Source organism: Chlorocebus sabaeus, chromosome 6 (genome assembly GCF_047675955.1).
Source record: "Chlorocebus sabaeus isolate Y175 chromosome 6, mChlSab1.0.hap1, whole genome shotgun sequence".
In the NCBI taxonomy this organism is placed as follows: Eukaryota; Metazoa; Chordata; class Mammalia; order Primates; family Cercopithecidae; genus Chlorocebus; species Chlorocebus sabaeus.
The window spans coordinates 3,490,301-3,508,701 of NC_132909.1; the positions used below are offsets into that span (position 1 = coordinate 3,490,301).

Sequence of the window (18,401 nt, forward strand, 5' to 3'; positions counted from 1 at the left end):
AGTTTGTTCCTGAAGAACTTAGTTCCAGGTTGCTCTTGGGTGGAGCTCAAGAGAAGACATATATATATATATATTTTTTTTTAATAGAGATGGGGTCTTGCTATGTTGGCCAGGGTACTCTCTAACTCCTGGCCTCAGGAAATCCTCCTGCCGAAGACCTATATTTCTATGTATGTTTCAGATGAGAAGTGAATGAGAAGTGAATTTTCATCAAGCCAGTGTCTAATGGTGTTCAAATCCATCTTTGAACCAGATCCTACATCCAAATGGAAGGGCTTGGGACAGAATATAAGGTGGTGGAGACCATTCAGGCAGAGATTGTCTTCACTGGGCCATCAGTCAGAAGCTCTGTGGCTTTGTCTGTTCTGAACCTATGTTTCATCTCTGGGATTCATGTTCTGAGTATATTTACTTGGGCTTGATCGGGCATACAGTATACCCTTACGCTGGGGATGATCTCAATGCCAGAATGTGGAGGCATTTTCTCTGGCGCTATTTGTCATCTCTAAAGAAATAATCTACTATTTTATTATACTGTTCTTTTTATTTGTATAAATTTAAGGAGCACAAGTGAAATTTTGTTACATGGATATTTTGTGTGGTGGTGAAGTCTGGGCTTTTAATGTAATTATCCTCAAATAATGTACATTGTCGCTCATTAAGTTTTTTTTTAACTTTTAGGTTCAAGGGTACATGTGAAGGTTTGTTATACAGGTACACTTGTGTCATGGGGGTCTGTTGTACAGATTATTTCATTACCTAGGCACCAAGCCTAGTAAAGAAGTGTTGCTTTTCCTGCTCCTATCCCGCCTCCCATCCTCCACCCTAAAGGAGACCCCATTGTCTGTTGTTCCCTTCTTCGTGTTCATGAGTTCTATTATTTAGCTTCCACTCATAGGTGAGAACATTTGGTTTTCTGTTCTTGTATACTTTGCTAAGGATAATGGCCTCCAGCTCCATCCATGTTCCCACAAAAGATATGAACTCATTCTTTTATATGGCTTCAAATTAATTTTATTTTTAATCTTATTATTTATGTTGTTTTGATTGTAGACTCCTGGCTAGCATGAACTCTTCAAGTGTGGAAAGTGAAATATTCGAGATTAAACCTTCTACTATCTTATTTTCATTTTAATACATCATCACTTAGGCCTTCCAACGCGCGAAGTAGTTTGAAGTCCTGAGCTTGTCCCATATTTCAGAAAACAGATCCGCTTCCACGTTGGCTGTTTCATTTGTGCAAATTTAAGTGACCTTTTGTTTCACCACATTTTGTTAATTTCCACATACGTATTTACGTTCAGGAAATTTGGAAATGTTATATTCTGGAAATTTGGTGTTGATGATTGCATGAAATTGACCACATTCTAATTTTCTTTTGTCATTGTTGTTGTTGTTACTTATGCCTTGTTTATTTATTCCTTTGTTCTCACATGAATGGGACTTTGGGTGAAAGACAAGTAATGGCTGTACTCTTAGTTGAGTATTTAAAATGCAGAGAGGAGTAGTGGAAAATTCATAGATTGTAAAGGCAGGATGACCTGATTAAAAATACTATTGTTGATTAGGTGCGGTAGCTCACGCCTATAATCCCAGCACTTTGGGAGGCCAAGGCGGGTGAATCACTTGAGGTCAGGAATTTAAGACCAGCCTGGTCAATATGGTGAAACCCAGTCCCTACTAAAAATACAAAAAATTAGCTGGGTGTGGTGGTGGGAGCCTGTAATTCTAGCTACTCGGAAGGCTGAGGCAGGAGAGTCACTTGAACCCAGAAGGCAGAAGTTGCAGTGAGCCAAGATCACTGCACTCCAGCCTGGGCAACACAGAGCGAGACTGTGTCTCAAAAAAGCAAAAAAACAAGAAAACGGTTGTTATGGTTTACAAATGATACGGCTTTCTATTGGGAGAGAGATACTAATTGGTTGAAGTTCAGGAACCTCAGTGGCCATCATTTACTAGTGGGCCGGAACAGATTGCGTCAACTTACCACCACGTTTGCTGTGGTTTCCTCTTTCTGTGGAACAGGAATGGTAACGTAGCCATGGGGTGCCGAGATATTTGGTTAAACATTATTCTGTGTGTGTCTGTGGGGGTGTTTCTGAATGAGATTATCATTGGAGTTAGTGTAATTTATAAAGCAGATTGCAATCCCTAATGTGAGTTGGCCTCATTCAATCAGGTGGGGCCTGAACAGAACAAAAAATTGAACTGGTAATGTAAAATGAAGTTCCTTTTGCCTGGACATCAGTCTTTTCTGGCCCTTGAACTCTCACTGAAGCATTGACTCTTTAGATGTTGCGCCTGCTAGCTTTTTTTTTTTTTTTTGAGATAGAGTCTCACTCTGTCACCCAGGCTGGAGTGCTGTGGCGCTATCTCGGCTCACTGTAAGCTTCACCTCCTGGGTTCAAGCAATTCTCGTACCTCAGCCTCTGAGTAGCTGGGATTACGAGTGAGCGCCACTACACCCGGCTAATTTTTGTATTTTCAGTAAAGATGGAATTTCGCCATGTTGGCCAGGCTGGTCTTGAGCTCTGACCTCAGGTGATGTGCCTGCTGCCTTGGCCTTCCAAAGTGTTGGGATTACAGACATGAGCCACCGTGCCTGGAATGAGCCTGCCGGCTTTTGGACTGTTATGTACACTGCTGACTCTCCTGGTTCTCAGACTTCTGCATGTAGACTGGAACGACATATGGACTTTCCTGGGTCTCCAGCTTGCAGATGGCAGATCATGGGACCTGTCAGTCTCCATAGTTGCATAAGCCAATATATAAATACCCTATCCGTGTATCAATCATTATATACCTGACATTATCCACCTATCTGTCTATCGCTATTTGTGATATCACTATAAATCTATCATTATCCATCTATCTATCATTATTTGTGATATCATTATCATTATCCATCTATCATTATTTGACTATCAATCATTACCTATATATCTATCATTATTAGTATTGATTATTTTTTTCTGGAGAACCCTGACTGCTATAGCTTCCATGTTCCTGTCTCAACTGTCACCAATCCCCTTAGCACAGAGTCTGTCGTAGCCATTCTGCAGCCCGAGGAATTACAAGCCACATAATTACGTGAATCACAGTGATCCAAGGATTTAGACGGAGACACAGAGGAATTGAGGCGTCTATTGGTCTCTGCATATTTTGGGATTTAGGATTTCCCAGTAGGGAAATTTGCCTTGAATCTGTCTAACTGGTCAGTAAGAGTTGATTGATAAGTTCCACTCTCCTTGTACAGCATAACTCTAACAAGCCCAAACTGGGACTGGCAATGGAGACCCTCAACCCTCAATGGAGACCCTCGACCCTCGATGGGACTTTACAGTGCTTAGCTGCACCTGTGTGGAGAATTTGTCCCAAACGCCTAAGAAAGGAGGAGGCTTCTGTTTTGAGGAAGAAGAAGGGGAGCTGCTTCTCTATCCACTGACCTCAGAGGTACCGGAGAGCGGCCAGTGAGGGCCTTAACTCTCTGCAGTTTTTTTTTTTTTTTTTGCCGTGGAGTCTCACTGTCGCCCAGGCTGGAGTGCAATGGCACAATCTCGGCTCACTGCAACCTCTGCCTCCAAGGTTCAAACGATTCTCCTGCCTCAGCCTCCTGAGTATCTCAGATTACAGGTGCCCGCCACCACGCACAGCTATTTTTTTGTATTTTTAGTAGAGACAGAGTTTCACCATGTTGGCCAGGCTGATCTCGAACTCCTGACCTCATGATCCGCCCGCCTTCACCTCCACCTCCCAAAGTGCTGGGATTATAGGTGTGAGCCGCTGCGTCCAGCCACTCTGCAGTTTTAAAGGCAATTTCCATGAATTCGAGTATACTTTGGTACTGAGGTAAGCATGGCACAGCTTTCTGAAAATAAAGTTGAAACTTAGAGGTTTCTTTCAGCTTTATTGCGACATGATTGACAAATGGAAATTGTATATATTTAAGGTGTATTACACTTAATGTTTTGATGTATGTATACATGGTGACATGATCATCACAGTCAAGCTAGTTAACATATCCATCATCTGGTGACATGATCATCACAGTCAAGCTAGTTAACATATCCATCATCTGGTGACATGATCACCACAGTCAAGCTAGTTAACATATCCATCATCTGGTGACTTGATCGCCACAGTCAAGCTAGTTAACATATCCATCATCTGGCAGGGTTATTGTTTCATTTCTTTTTTTTTTTTTTTGAGAGGGAGTCTCACTCTGTCCCCCAGGCTGGAGAGCAGTGGCGGGATCTTGGCTCACTGCAACCTCCGCCTCCTGGGTTTAAGTGATTCTCCTGATTCAGCCTCCTGAGTAGCTGGGATCACAGGCTCGTGTCACCATGCCTGACTAATTTTTGTATTTTTAGTAGAGACAGGGTTTCACCATGTTGGCCAGGCTGGTCTTGAACTTCCGATCTCAAGTGATGTGCCTGTCTTGGCCTCCCAAAGTGCTGGAGTTACAGGCATGAGACACTGTGTCCAGCCTATTGTTTCTTTCTTTTCTTTATCTTCTTTCTTTCTTTCTCTTTCTTTCCTTCTTTCTTTCTTCTTTCTTTCTTTCTTTCTTTCTTTCTTTCTTTCTTTCTTTCTTTCTTTCTTTCTTTCTTTCTTTTTCTTTCTTTTTCTTTCTTTCCTTCTTTCTTTCTCTTTCTTTCTTTCCTTCTTTTTCTTTTTCTTTCTTTCTCTCTCTCTTTCTTTCCCTTCCTTCCTTCCTTTCCTTCTTTCCTTCTTTCCCCCTTCCTTCCTTCCTTCCTTCCTTCCTTCCTTCCTTCCTTCCTTCCTTCCTTCCTTCTTTCTTTTCTTTTCCTTTCTTTTCTTTTCTTTTCTTTCTTCTTTCTTTCAGGACCCTTAAGATGGACTCTCCCATGCTCGCCTCCGCAGCACATATACTAAACTTGGAACGATACAGAGAAGATTAGCATGGCCCCTGTGCAAGGATGACATGCAAATTCGTGAAGTGTTCCATATTAAAAAAAAAATCTCCTCTCCTGGTAGATTTCAAGTATAGAGTACAGTATTGTCAACTATAGTGGCCAAGCTGTGTAAGAGACCTTCAGACCGATTCCTCCTGAATACCTGAAACTTCGCATCTTTTGATCAACGTCTCCCAATTCCCTCCCCTACACTGACCCTGTAGTTCTAGTGAGTTCCCCAAACTCTGGTGTCTCAATTTTATTTAGTCATTTTCCTGCAGATACATCTACCCCTTCCTACTGCCTCTTATTATCCTGAACCTTGGGGGCAGTTTCTGTGCCCAGTGGAAATGTGGAAATGAGATATTACAAAGAAAAACCTTTGCCCACCTAGACAGGGATCTGATATTTTCCAAGAGGACACATGATTACATGTTGAAATGATAATATTTTGAGTCTATTTGGATTATAAAATAATATTTTGGGTCTACTAGGTTAATATTTTGGGTCTATTGGGTTAAGGATATTATGGGTCTATGGGATTAACTTAAATTAATTTTATCTGTTTCTTGTTAGCTTTTTATTTTGGATACTAGCGAATTTAAAAGAATGTATGTGGTTTGCATGATGTTTCTACAGGACAGAACTTTTTCTGTAGATTTAAGGGAGTCACAACAAAATTACAAGCATTGTTTTGGTGGAAATGAGAAAAATGATTACAAATTCACATGGAAAAGCAAATAGCCTATAATAATAATAATGGCCATCTTAAAGAGGAAGGAGAAATTAGAGGATTCAGGCTACCGAATGTTAAGGGGTTCTCTAAGGCTACCTAAGGTACAGGATCCTCGTGAGAGTGGACACAGAGAGCCACTAAGCAGGAAAGAGTGTAAAATACATCCGTGTATGCACAATCCCTTTATAGTTGACAGAGGCTGCCGTGTGGGTTAAGGTGGAAAAGAATGTCTTCTCCATAAATAACATTGGACCAGAGGGTTACACGTAGGAAAAAATAAATCTAAGCTTATTTCACACTGTAAAAACACTGCTTATTATTGTGCATTTTGAGGATTTATTTCTAAAATTCATGAATAAAAATTATATACCGTCATCCTTCACTATTCGTGAGTGATTGGTTTCAGGATCTCTGCTCAGACACCAAAACCTGCAGGTGCTCAAGCCTCTTACATGAAATGGCACAGCGTTTGCATATGACCTGTGCTCATCCTCCTGTGTCCATGAAATCATCTCTAGATTACTTATAATTCCTGACACAGCCTACATACCACTTCATTTGTGTCCATTCAACATAGTTTTGCTTTTTGAAACTTTGTGGATTTTTTCTCTGAATATTTTTGATTTATAGTTGGCTCAACAAACACCTGTAAACCCCACAGGTCTGGAGGAGCGACTGTGTATTTATAGTATGAAGATGATGTGTGGACATGTGTCCCCGTGGAGATGAGACTAACAAGGCCTATGACTCTACAGATGTTTCATCTTGGAATGGCTCTGCCAGCTTTCCAGGTCTGCAGAGAGTAAGAATATCACTTGTTCATCTGATTCACGATCCTTGCAACCTCCTATGCGCTGCATCGTTGGATGGAAATTGGAGTTCCAGACAGAAATCAGGCTCCACCTGCTTCCAGAAGCTCAGAGTCCAGGGGTGAGAACCCAGTGGAGAACATATACGGACATAGTAACGATAACACCAGAAACTTTCGGCGAATAAAGAGTCACATTACCTAAAGGATGAGGGCAGACGTGTTTATTTGAAGAGGAGAGAGCTATATTGAAATGATAAAAAAATTTTTCAGTTTCACTGTTGACAGAAGGCTGAAAGATAGTCTGGGGGGAGGTGGAACAGCATGAGGGAAGGTGGAACAGCATGAGTCTAAGTGCCGTGTTAAAAGGGAGCCTCTTGTATGTTTGGAATTGTGAGCTCCTCAGTGTGACTGCAGCCTCCAGTAGGACTACGAAGTAAGCCAGTAAGGTTGGAGAGGTGGGCTGGGGTCAAGTGAAATGGAGAATTGTGGGCTAAGCAAAGGAGTGTGTTTTCTCTGCAGCAGGCAGTGGGGACCTTAGACATTTGTAAGCGAGAGAGAGGCACGTTCAGATTCGTGGTGTGAGGAAGAGCGATGCTCTAAGATGCAGACTCACACCTTCAGATTCCTGCTGCTGGTACATTGGAGCTGTGAAGCTGGTTTTGAGACAGGGCTGTTGTCTCCCTAGAAGACCCCTTCAAGGCCTGACGGTGGTGCTCGTGGATAGAAGACAACTTTCGATCTGGGCTCAGCATTTGGAAGTTCTATGTACATGCTGGTATCTGTTGGGGGTCTCTTGGGCCTCTGAGAAGGGTGAGTGATTTTTCCCTGTGTGAGAACACAGTGATCCAACTGTGCGTATGTCACCTCCTGAGGCTCTGGTTCATCAGAGTCCTGGAGAGAGGGAAATGTTGAGTGAGGGAGGGGCTCACATTCCTCAGGACTATTAGGGAATAAGGCAGTATCCATGAGGTTGGGCCAAGGAGGACCTACCTCCCTGTTCACTGTTCTGTCCCCCGTAGGCTCTTGGTCCATTACAGCAGCATCTGTAGGAGACAAAAGGCATCAAAGCAGCTGGGAGGGCACGTCTGGGTCCTCATTTCATGTGCAGAGCCCAACACACAGGGGGAGGCCGTAGGTGCCCGAGGTCCCTCAGCTGCCAACAGCCAGGCTCAGACATTCTGTCTCTCTAGTTCAAGACCCCTTCCCATGAATAGCTCTCAATTTCCATCCCATTGATTCTGTCTCCCACTTTCTGCCTGTCATGGAACCTTCTCCTGGATGTCAGTGGCTGCAGGGATGTGAGGATACAGTTCAGAATCAGGCAATGGTCTGTGAGCTGAAGGCAGGGACAGGGTGTCTGGTGCTCTCTCTCGAAATCCCTGCCTCTGTGGCTCCTGCCTTGGGCCAGAGACCATCCTGCTGGTGAGGAACACACACCTGCGTGCTCCCATCCCGCTTCCCCACACGGCCCTGAGATCTGTGGCCTTTGCTTCATGACACTTACTCTTTTTGTTGGAGCACCAGCGATGCAGGAGAAAGAAGAAGATGGTGAAGAGGATCATGACCACTGAGGTCCCAATCAGAACAGGCAGGTGTCTGGGGTTACCTGGAGGAAGAAGAGACTCCAATAAGAAGCTAATCATAGCAGTTCCTTTTTATGGATTGTCTCTCGTTTCTTGATTGACAGGTAACCATGTGAATGTCTCCTCAGGACAAGCGGCCTGATGGCGGGAGACCCAGCTTTCTCCTGCTCTGTTTTGAGGAAGGAGGAAGGGGACCAGGAGCCAAGGAACGTGGGAGCCTCTAGAAACTGGGACATGTGAAGAGCAGATTCTCGCCTGGAACCTTCGGAGGGAAGGCAGCCTTGCTGTCACCTTGATTTTAGCCCAGTGAGGTGCATTTCATCCTTTGAGCTACAGCACTGTAAGATAATTAAAAAGCTGCTTTGTTTTCATCCACCAATTTTGTGGAAATGTGTTATGGCAACAATAGGAAAGGATTCTAACTGCACAGCCTGAGCATGGGGCCATGGATGAATGAGTCAGAGAGTCGGAGTGTGCGTGCAAGGCTCTTTACTGCAAGGCTCTTGCTCTGCTGAGTCAGCCAGGGTTGCCTCATGACCCACAGGAGTTCATTCCTTGGCAAGTGGATCTTCTCTAAAACACCTTGGCCTCATTAGATGTTCCCTTCCCTTCCCTCTTTCAAGCCCCCAGGAATTTATCCTCTAGTTAGGAATGCAGGGAGAACAAACACTGCATTTTTCCTGAGAAGGATGTCAGATTTGCAATCATTCTTCCAGCTTGTAGGAGGTCTCAGCTGCAGAAGATTAGAGATTAAGAGACTTCACGGAGCTCTGCGCTGGGCCAAGATCCCTTTTGCTATTGGAGTGTCTGGAGTTCAGAGAGATGGTGGAAGACAGGCCCATAATCAGAGCTGGGAGGTGCTGAGCCAAGGCTTGAATCCAAGGCTTCCATCTCCCCAGGTTTCCAAAAGCAGAGATAAAAGGGATTTTTACTCACCGGTTTTGGAGTTTGGTTCAGTGGGTGAAGGCCAACTACGTGAAGGGTTTCCTAGAATAGAGACCGGAGAGAGGTGAGGAAATGAGGGTGCCTGTCCTCTACTCAAGGGAAATCTTTGAGGTTGGTTCATGGCCAACACTCTGTTATCCAACACTGGGCTCTGGGAGTCCTGGGATCCTCTTCTCCATAATTTTTGTATGTTTTGCCCCTTGTCTTGAGACTTTAAGATATAGAAAGAAAACAGGAATATCACATTACCTGACTTAAAAATATGTTACAGAGCTGTAGTAAGCAAAACAGCATGATGTTGGCATAAAGAAAAATGCATAGAACAATGGAGAAAAATGAAGAACACAGATATAATCTATACGTCTACATTCAACGGCTTTTTTTTTTTTTTTTTTTTTTTTTTTTTGAGATGGAATCTTGCTCTGTCACCCAAGCTGGAGTGCAGAGGTGCAATCTCGTCTCACAGCAACCTCCGTCTCCTGAATTCAAGCAATTCTCTTGCCTCAGACTCTTGAGTAGTGGTATTACAGGTGGTGACCACCATGCTCAGCTAATTTTTGTACTTTTAGTGGAGACAGGGTTTTACTATGTTGGCCAAGCGGGCCTCGAACTCCTGGTCTCAGGTGATCCACCCACCTTGGCCTCTGAAAGTCCTGGGATTGCAGGTGTGAGCCACCATGCCCAGCCAATCCAATGCATTTTGACAAAAGTGTCAAGAACCTACAATCAGGAAAGGACAGTCTTTTCAATAAACGATGCAGGGAAAACGGGTTATCTCCATGCAGGGAATGAAACTGCACCTCTACCTCTCACCATTCAGAAAAGTCAAATCCAAATGGATTAAATACATGAGTCTAAGCCCTGAACCTATGAAACATGTAGAAGAAAATATTGGGGAAATGCTTCAGGACATCGGTCTGAGAAAAGACATTTTGTTTAAAACCTCAAAAACACGAGTAATCAAAGCAAAAAACGGACCGTAGGGGATTACATCAAACTAAGCAGCTTCTGCACTGCAAAATAAGCAACCAACAAAGTGAAGAGACAACCCACAGAATGGGAGCCAATATTTGCAAACTATGCATCTGAGACGGGATTATAACTAGAAATATAAGAAGCTCACATAACTCAATAAAACAAACAATTTAACTAAAAAATGAGCAAAAGACTTGAACAGACATTTCTCCACAAACAAAACATATAAATGGCCATCATGTGTATGAAAGTGTTCAGTATCACTCATCATCAGAGAAATACAAATGAAAAATCACAATGAATTTTCATCTCACCCCATTAAAATAGTTTTTATCCATAAGACAGGCAAAACAAATACTGGCAAGATGGTAGAGAAAGGAGAACCCTGGTACCCTGTTGGTAAGAAAGTAAATTCATACAGCCGTTATGCAGAAAAATATGGAAGTCCTTTAAGAAACTAAAAAGAGGCTGGGCATGGTGGCTCATGCCTGTAATCCAGCACTTTGGGATACCAAGGCGGGCACCTCATTTGAGGTCAGGAGTTTGAGAGCAGCCTGATCAACATGGGGAAACCCTGTCTGTACTAAAAACTACAAAACGTAGCCAGGCGTTGTGGCGTGCACCTGTAATCCCAGCTCCCAGGGAGGCTGAGGCAGAAGAATCATTTGATTCCAGGAGGCCACTGCCTCCCAGGAGGTTGCAATGAGCCTAGATTGTGTCAGTTGCACTCCAGCCTGGGCTACAGAGGAAAGCTCAGCCTCAAAAACAAAAAGAAAACAAAAACCAAACAAACGACTAAAAAGAGAATTTTCATAGTATTCACAAATTCACTACTGGGTTTACATCCAAAGGAAAGGACTTCAGTGTATGGAAGTTCTATCTGCACTCCCATGACTGTTCCAGCACAGTTCACAGTAGCTAAGATGTGGAGTCCACCTACCTGCCCATCGTTGGGTGAACGGATAGAGAGAATGTAGTACATACACACAGTGGAGACTACTCATCCATAGAGACAGTAATATCCTGACATTTGCAGCCCAATGGATGGAACTGGAGCTCATTACAAAGATTCCCAATTCTCACCCTTATGCAGGAGCTCTAAAGTGGATCTCAAGAAGGTAGAGAGTAGAATGGTGGCTACCAGAGGCCAGGAAGGGAATGGTGGAGGGTAAAAACAAAAAAAAAAACAAAAACCAAACAGAATATAAATGTATTTATGACCACTAGACTTTACACTTAAAAATGGTAAAGGTGGTCAATTTTATAGGTATTTTTAACCTCAACAAATATTTTTTCAAATGAAAAGCAAAGGGTGTAAGGGTTGCTGGTGATGATATGTCTGTGTGGGTGAGAGGCCGGGATGGGTTTCTGGGAAATGGGTAAGGTTGAGGGGCTGAGGGAATCTCTGATCTCCCCAAACTGAGCCCAGTCTCCCTCCTCTGGGTCTGTCCTGACCAGTTTCTCCATCTGCCTGGGTGCCTGGAGCCCTGACTGCGGACCACCACGCAGGCCATGCAGGAGGGTTTGGAGGTGCCCTCTCTGCCATCCTGCGTCCTGATCCCGCCCTCACACCGAAGCTTGGTCTTCTCTCTGAACCTGTCCATGCTTCTCTCCATCATCAGCAGGAAGTTCCTCAGCTATGGCTCTGGGATCATAAGACATGGGACAGGCATGGAGTTTCCTCACCTGTGACAGAAACATGCAGTGGGTCACTTGGGACTGACCACTGGTAGGGTGTGGTATGGAAAGAACCGAAGCATCTGTAGGTTCCTCCGTGGGTCACAGGGCCCAGAGGGAAGTTGGCCTGGAATGTTCCATTGATGTTTGGCACTGCAGGAAGCCTAAGTTCATGGGTCTCCCCCTCCCTGGATAGATGGTACATGTCAAAGCGGCGTTGGGAGCTGCAGGACAAGGTTAGGTTCTCTCCTGCTTGCACCGTGGGGCCTGGCTGGGCTGAGATAGAAGGTTTCTTATATATACCTGGAAGGAGAAGAGGCAGTTTCCTTAGGGAGGTTCTTCCTTGTCACAGCTCCCCTCACATCTGAGCTGAGAACTCCCTGCCCTGCTCTATGGTCTAATGCTCTCTGTCACCCTCCACCCCGTCTCTCTTCTTGTCTGTTTCCTCCTTCCACTTTCTCTGTGTCTCTAGGTCTCTGACCTCACTTCCCCAGCCCGAGGTGTGTTTTCCCTTTTTGTATTGTTTTCTTCTCTCTGACCCTCCTTGGATTGTTGACTTGATCTTCCTTTTTCTTTAATTCTGAGTTTCTCACTTTCTGTTTTGTTCATAACCTTCTGCACATTTCTATCTATTATCTATCGATTGATCGATCTATCTACTACCTGTCAATCTATCAATTATCTATCTGTAATCTATATCTATGTATCATGTATCTATCTCTCTATCAATTGTCTGTCTCTCTATCTATCCACCATCTATCTATTATCTATATCTGTGTATCATCTGTCTATTCCCTATCTGTCTGCCTCTCTGTCTCTATGTGTCATCTACGTATCTATGTACCTATCCATGTGTCTATCTATCTATCTATTGATCTATCTATCTATCAGTCATAATCATCTCTATGTATCATCTATCTATCAATTGCCATCTATGTATCTATAACCCATCCATTATCTATCATCTACCTATTTATCATCTATCTCTATCTATCTATCCATCTACCATCTGTCTCTCTCCATCTCCTTGTCTTTCTCTGCCTCTCAGTCTCTCTAGTTCTATTTGGAATCTCTGCAATCCATCCCCACAGCTTTATCTATCTCTGTCTTTGTGCCCTGCGCCCTCAGGGTTCTGATTTTGGAGCTTTTCTCTGCTCCCTTCCATCATTCTCTCCACTTCCCTGCCCTCTTTTCTCTTTATGTGTCTGTGAGTCTCAGTCCCCTTCCTCTGGCTCATTTCTCTGTGTGTTTATGTCTTTGCTTTTTTTTTTTTTTTTTTTTTTGAGGCAGAGTCTCGCTCTGTCGCCCAGGCTGGAGTGCAGTGGCCGGATCTCGGCTCACTGCAAGCTCCGCCTCCCGGGTTCCTGCCATTCTCCTGCCTCAGCCTCCTGAGTAGCTGGGACTACAGGCGCCCGCCACCTCGCCCGGCTAGTTTTTTGTATTTTTTAGTAGAGACGGGGTTTCACTGTGTTAGCCAGGATGGTCTCGATCTCCTGACCTCGTGATCCGCCCGTCTCGGCCTCCCAAAGTGCTGGGATTACAGGCTTGAGCCACCGCGCCCGGCCATGTCTTTGCTTTTTGATGTTCCTGATTTCTCTCTGTGTCTCTCAGGAATCCTGTCATATGTGGGGTTCTGTGGAATATTAGCCTCAGAATCCAGTCTGGGAACCCCAAGTACACACAGCATACAGGGGTTGGTATTCTGGGGCCACGATATCCTTGGACGATGACTCTCCACTGTACGGAAGGCAGAGGTGTCAGAACAAACACGGCATCTGTAGGTGCCACAAGGCCTGAGGCCACAGGGGCTGACTCAGGACAGAAATATGGGTGTCCTTGGGTTCTTCTGGTAGAAACGCTTTGTGGAGGTAACACAGAAATGAAGTTTCTAACCTGTGCCGAGTCTCTGAGCAAAGTCAGCACAGAAGGACGACTGTCTCTGGGACATGTCTGTCTGTCTGGGTGTCCCCTTTAACTCTTTCTCTCTTTTCTACCTCCCTGTATGGCCCCTGTGTCTGTCCTCTGTTATGACACCTGGTCTGTACTTGTGTCTCCTATTTCTCTGTCTCTGTTGGTACAGACCTCGCCAAGTCAGTCTCTCTCCATAAGAATCCCACACTCATCTTCCTCATGACAACCTGGGGCTTCCAGGTACTGGATCATTCACTCTGTGTCCCAGTGACAATGAGAAGAATGTCCGGACACTCTCACCTGTGATCACGATGTCCAGGGGGTCACTGGGAGCTGACAACACATAGTGGGATTGAGTGACAGAACCGTAGCATCTGTAGGTCCCTGCAAGGTCAGACGTCGTGGAATTGATGGAATAGTTGGCCTGGGAACCCCCACCATGGAGCTCTCCAACAAGGTGCAAGGGCTTCTCAAAGTTCACCTCACTGTGCAGAAAGAAGTGCTCAAACACGATATCTGACGAACATTGTAGGGTGACCGTCTCTCCTGATTTCACCAGGGGACCTGGGAGGGCCAGGAGGGAAGGTTTTCTGTGGACTCCTAGAAAGAGAAGTTGTGAGTTTAGAAGACGTCTCCCTTTGTCATCATATCCATGGCACCTGGAATGAGTGAGGGTTCCCCTCCCGGCTCTCTGTCTCTCTCCTCCCTCTCTGTGTCTCCCTGTCTTTTATCCCCTGGTGCAGTTCCCTTCATCTGTGTCCCTCCCTCTTTGTCCGTCTGTCTCTAGTAGCCTCGGATGCCCTTCCCACTGGGCTCAGCCTCATCTCTTAGGCTGTTGTATCTGTTTCCCACTAATCTGTTTCCTGCTGTCTGTGTGGGGCTGGAAGAGGAACCACGGCAGGCTGCATTTCCAGGCTCTTAGCAGCCTGGTTCAATCTCTTTTGGACAAACTAGAGTCCCTGGCAGGAGGTATGGACTGATCAGTAAGGCAGGCACCAGTGTCCACACTCCCTGTTCCTGGTGGGGATTGGGAGCCTCTCCTGCCATGCCTGTGCCTTCTCCATGGCCTCAGCTTCCACAGGGTGGCTCCTGGTGCTGGTTCTAGGAGCATCGACCCCTCCCTATGTGGATGGAGCCTGGTGGTGGCATCAACGTCTAGCCCTTCCTGATCTCGGGGTTGCCAACCTTCTCCTTGTTTGGTTTCTTTAATTCATTGATTAATTAATTGATTTTTGAGACAGAGTGTCACTTTTTCACCCAGGCTGGAGTATAGTGGTGTGGTCTTGGCTCACTGCAATTTCTGCCTCCCGGATTCAAGCGATTGAATCCAGTCATTGGTTTACTCGTGCCCACCACCATGCCCGGCTATCGTTTGGTTTCTTAACTTGTCCTTGACCATGTTCCTGTCTTGGTTTCCTGTTGCTGTGGCAGAAAATTATCAGAAACATGGTGCCAGGAGAGAATACAGTGACCCCTTCCACTTTTAGAGGCAGAAATTGGATCCAGTTCTCCCTGGGCTAAAATCAAGGCGTCTACAGAACTGTGTTCCCTCTGGAGACTCAGCGGAGCAATTCTCTTGACTTCTCCAGCCCGTAGAGGCCACCTTTCATTGTGGCTCGTGGCTTCCTCCACCTTCAAAGCCCACAGTGGCTGATGGACTCTCCCACGACGCTGCTCTAATCCCCACTCTTGTCATCCTCCTCTCGTTTGGTGCCTTGTGATTCCACTGAGCCCAGTGGGACAGTCCAGGCCGTCTCCCCATCTCAAGGTCAACTCATCAACAACCTGAGCTCCCTCTTCCCCTTCAGTCCCCTGCCCTATAGCATAAAGAGTCACAGGCTCCAGGGATTAGAATGTAACCATATTGGGGACAGTTATTCTTCTAATCACAGCACCCATTTCCCTGTATTAAATCCCCCTTTACCCCAAAGACAGTCAGGTCCTGGGTGATGGGACCCTGACGGACACCCCCAGCAGAAGCTCTGGGATTCAGGAGTTGGGACAAGGAGAAGCCCAGACAGGAGCCCGCTGACCTGTGACCCTGATCACCAGGGGATCACTGTGTGCCGACCACTCAGTGGGGGAGTGCGGGTGTGAACCCCGACATCTGTAGGTCCCTGCGTGTGCCGGGGTCACAGGGCCCATGAGGAAGCTCTGCTGGAATATTCTGCTGTGGAAGATGGGAACGTGGCTTCTGTCATCTTTGTACAGAGTGAAGTTGGTAAAGTTGTTAAACCCACGAGGATAGTGACACCGAAGAGTCACGTGTCCTCCCTGAGGCACCAGATCGCTGGGCCGGGCAGACAGGAAGGTCTTGTCCTGACCACCTGGGGGAGAAGGAGGTGCCGCCTTAGAGAGGAGGATGTGGAGCCACCCCTCCCTCCCTGTGCTCAGAAGATTCTTCCCCTTTCCATGTTTCTAAGGCTCCTACCACACCTGGGTGTCCAGGGCTACAGGAAGAACCCATCCCACATAGACATGGCGTCTCCCTACAACAAAGGTGTCAGCTGAGAGCTTTGAACAAGTGCTGAATAAGGGACTCTTACTAGATTTTAACACTTCAAGATGACTCACATAAAACAACACAAAGTAGACACGGCATGGAGGGCATGTCCCTTGTGAATGGAATATCAGCCAGTGCATGAACTGAGCCCCCAACATGAGATTTGGAATGTCAGGGTCATGGCTGTGGTTTCCCCACCTCTTCTGGTAGAATGACAGCAGCCACACTGCAGCCCTGACCGTCATGGAAACACTGGAGGGTGTGAGTTACACCTTTGTCTTCAGAGGACCTGCTGTTCCTAGCACTGCTTCCCTCCCTTCCTCAGTTGCTGACACCACTTCCTCCCTGCACACCTCAGCTTGGAGCACCCCAAGCTCACCCCGGTCTTCACAGAGCTTGACTCAGCCAAGGGTAAGAAAGGCCAGAGAGGACGAGGTCAGAAGTGTGAGCCGAGCACCCCAGGGTCCCCCCTTCTTAGTTTATGAGAGACTCTCTGACAGGACTTCCCTCCTGTTTCAGGAAAATCCTCTTAGGTGGGGAGATGACACCCTAAGGTTTGGGGAAGGACTCACCCGTGTGTGGACAGGCCCTCTGGACCAAGAAGAACCCTGGAAAGAAAGATCATGATGGATGATCCATCTGCAGGCAAACCAGGGCCTCCCCTGCTGCCCCCACGGGGCTGTGCGTCTGGGCAGCCAGGCCCTTGCTGGGCTGAAGGTAAACTCACCCTGGCTGCCCACCTGCCCCCGCAGCAGGGATGTCAGCTGTGCAGAGACCCAGCCTCCGGATCCAGATCTGCACCCAGGCCTAGATCTACACAACAGGCCCACATGTCCACTCCACGCTGATATCTCTACTCCAGGCCCATATCTCCCCTCCAGGCTCCTATCTGCCCTCCAGGCCCATATCTCCACTCCAGGCTCATATCTCCCCTCCAGGCTAATATCTGCACTCCAGGTTCATATCTCCACCCCAGTCCCATATGTCCACTCCAGGCTCCCATCTCCTCTCCATGCTCATATCTCCACTGCAGGATCCTATCTCCACTCCAGGCCTCTATCTCCACCCCAGGCCCATATCTCCTCTCCAGGCTCATATCTCCTCTCCAGACCCATATCTCCACTCCAGGCCCATATCTCCACTCCAGACCCATATCTCAACCCCAGGCCCATATCTCCTCTCCAGGCTCATATCTCTTCTCCAGACCCATATCTCCACTCCAGGCCCATATCTGCACTCCAGACCCATATCTCCACCCCAGGCTCATATCTCCTCTCCAGGCTCATATCTCCTCTCCAGAACCATATCTCCACTCCAGACCCATGTCTCCACTCCAGACCCATATCTCCACTCCAGGCCCATATCTCTACTCCAGGAACAGATCTCCACTCCAGGATCCTATCTCCACTCCAGGCCCAGATCTCCAGCCCAGGCCCATATCTCCACTCTAGACCCGTATCTCCACTCCACGCTCATGTCTCTACTCCAGGATCCTATCTCTATTCCAGCTTCATATCTCTACTCCAGGCTGATATCTCCATTACAGGCCCATCCTTCCATGTCAGGCCCATATCTCCACCCCAGGCCCATATCCCCACTCCAGGCCCAGATCTCCACCCCAGCGCTTCCTCCGCCAATTCCCTTCCGGGACTCACCAACACACGCCACGCTGACGACCATGAGCGACATGGTGCTGCCAGTGCAGACAGGCGGCCGCGCCCCAGCTCAGCTCAGCAGCGCACAGGATGTTATCTGGCGCCCTGCCCATGCAGTTGACGTGCTGACCACATCATGGGAGGGTGACGTACGCTGGCTCTTCCTACCTTGCATGAGGTGCAGCGGGTGCTCACTCAAGAGGGGAAAATGGCTTCCTGGAAATTGTTCTCACTAGAACTGACACCTTGCGTCCTTCACTATGACCAGCTCAAAACACATCTCAGATCCAACCTCCCGGACACGAGGTGACTAAAGTCTGTGCTGACGTGAAAGACTTTTCATGTATTTTTGTCGTTTTTATCTGTGTTTCAAACTCTTCTTCGTGTGTAATATGCAAAATATCTAATAGGTATTATGAACGTTGTCAGGGCAATTGTGATGAATAAACCATTAGGATGTTTCATGCTTGTATTTCTAGTATGACAGCAGAACCAGTTTAAATGATTTAAATACCCAGGGAAGGATTATGCAATTATTTACAATCTTAGAACTGTTCTTTATCAGCAAAACCCACAACATGTCAATTCTGGATTTTTGTCGTTTTATCTACAATTTGTCTCATGACTTGAGAGTCCAGAGCCCCAACTCATGGTTCGCTCTCTCTCTCTGTCTCTCTGCCTCCCTCATT

General features: G+C 46.4%; 1 non-coding gene and 1 pseudogene across 1 annotated transcript; one reads left to right on the forward strand and one right to left on the reverse strand.

The window, feature by feature from the left end:
* Window positions 1-4,868: 4,868 nt before the first annotated feature.
* On the forward strand, window positions 4,869-4,975 carry LOC119627494 (U6 spliceosomal RNA). Its single transcript, XR_005243680.2, has one exon. It is a non-coding gene; the product is annotated as a U6 spliceosomal RNA (small nuclear RNA).
* A 1,733-nt stretch (window positions 4,976-6,708) lies between these two features.
* LOC103235278 (killer cell immunoglobulin-like receptor 3DL1) lies at window positions 6,709-17,785 on the reverse strand (annotated as a pseudogene).
* Between the last annotated feature and the right edge of the window lie 616 nt (window positions 17,786-18,401).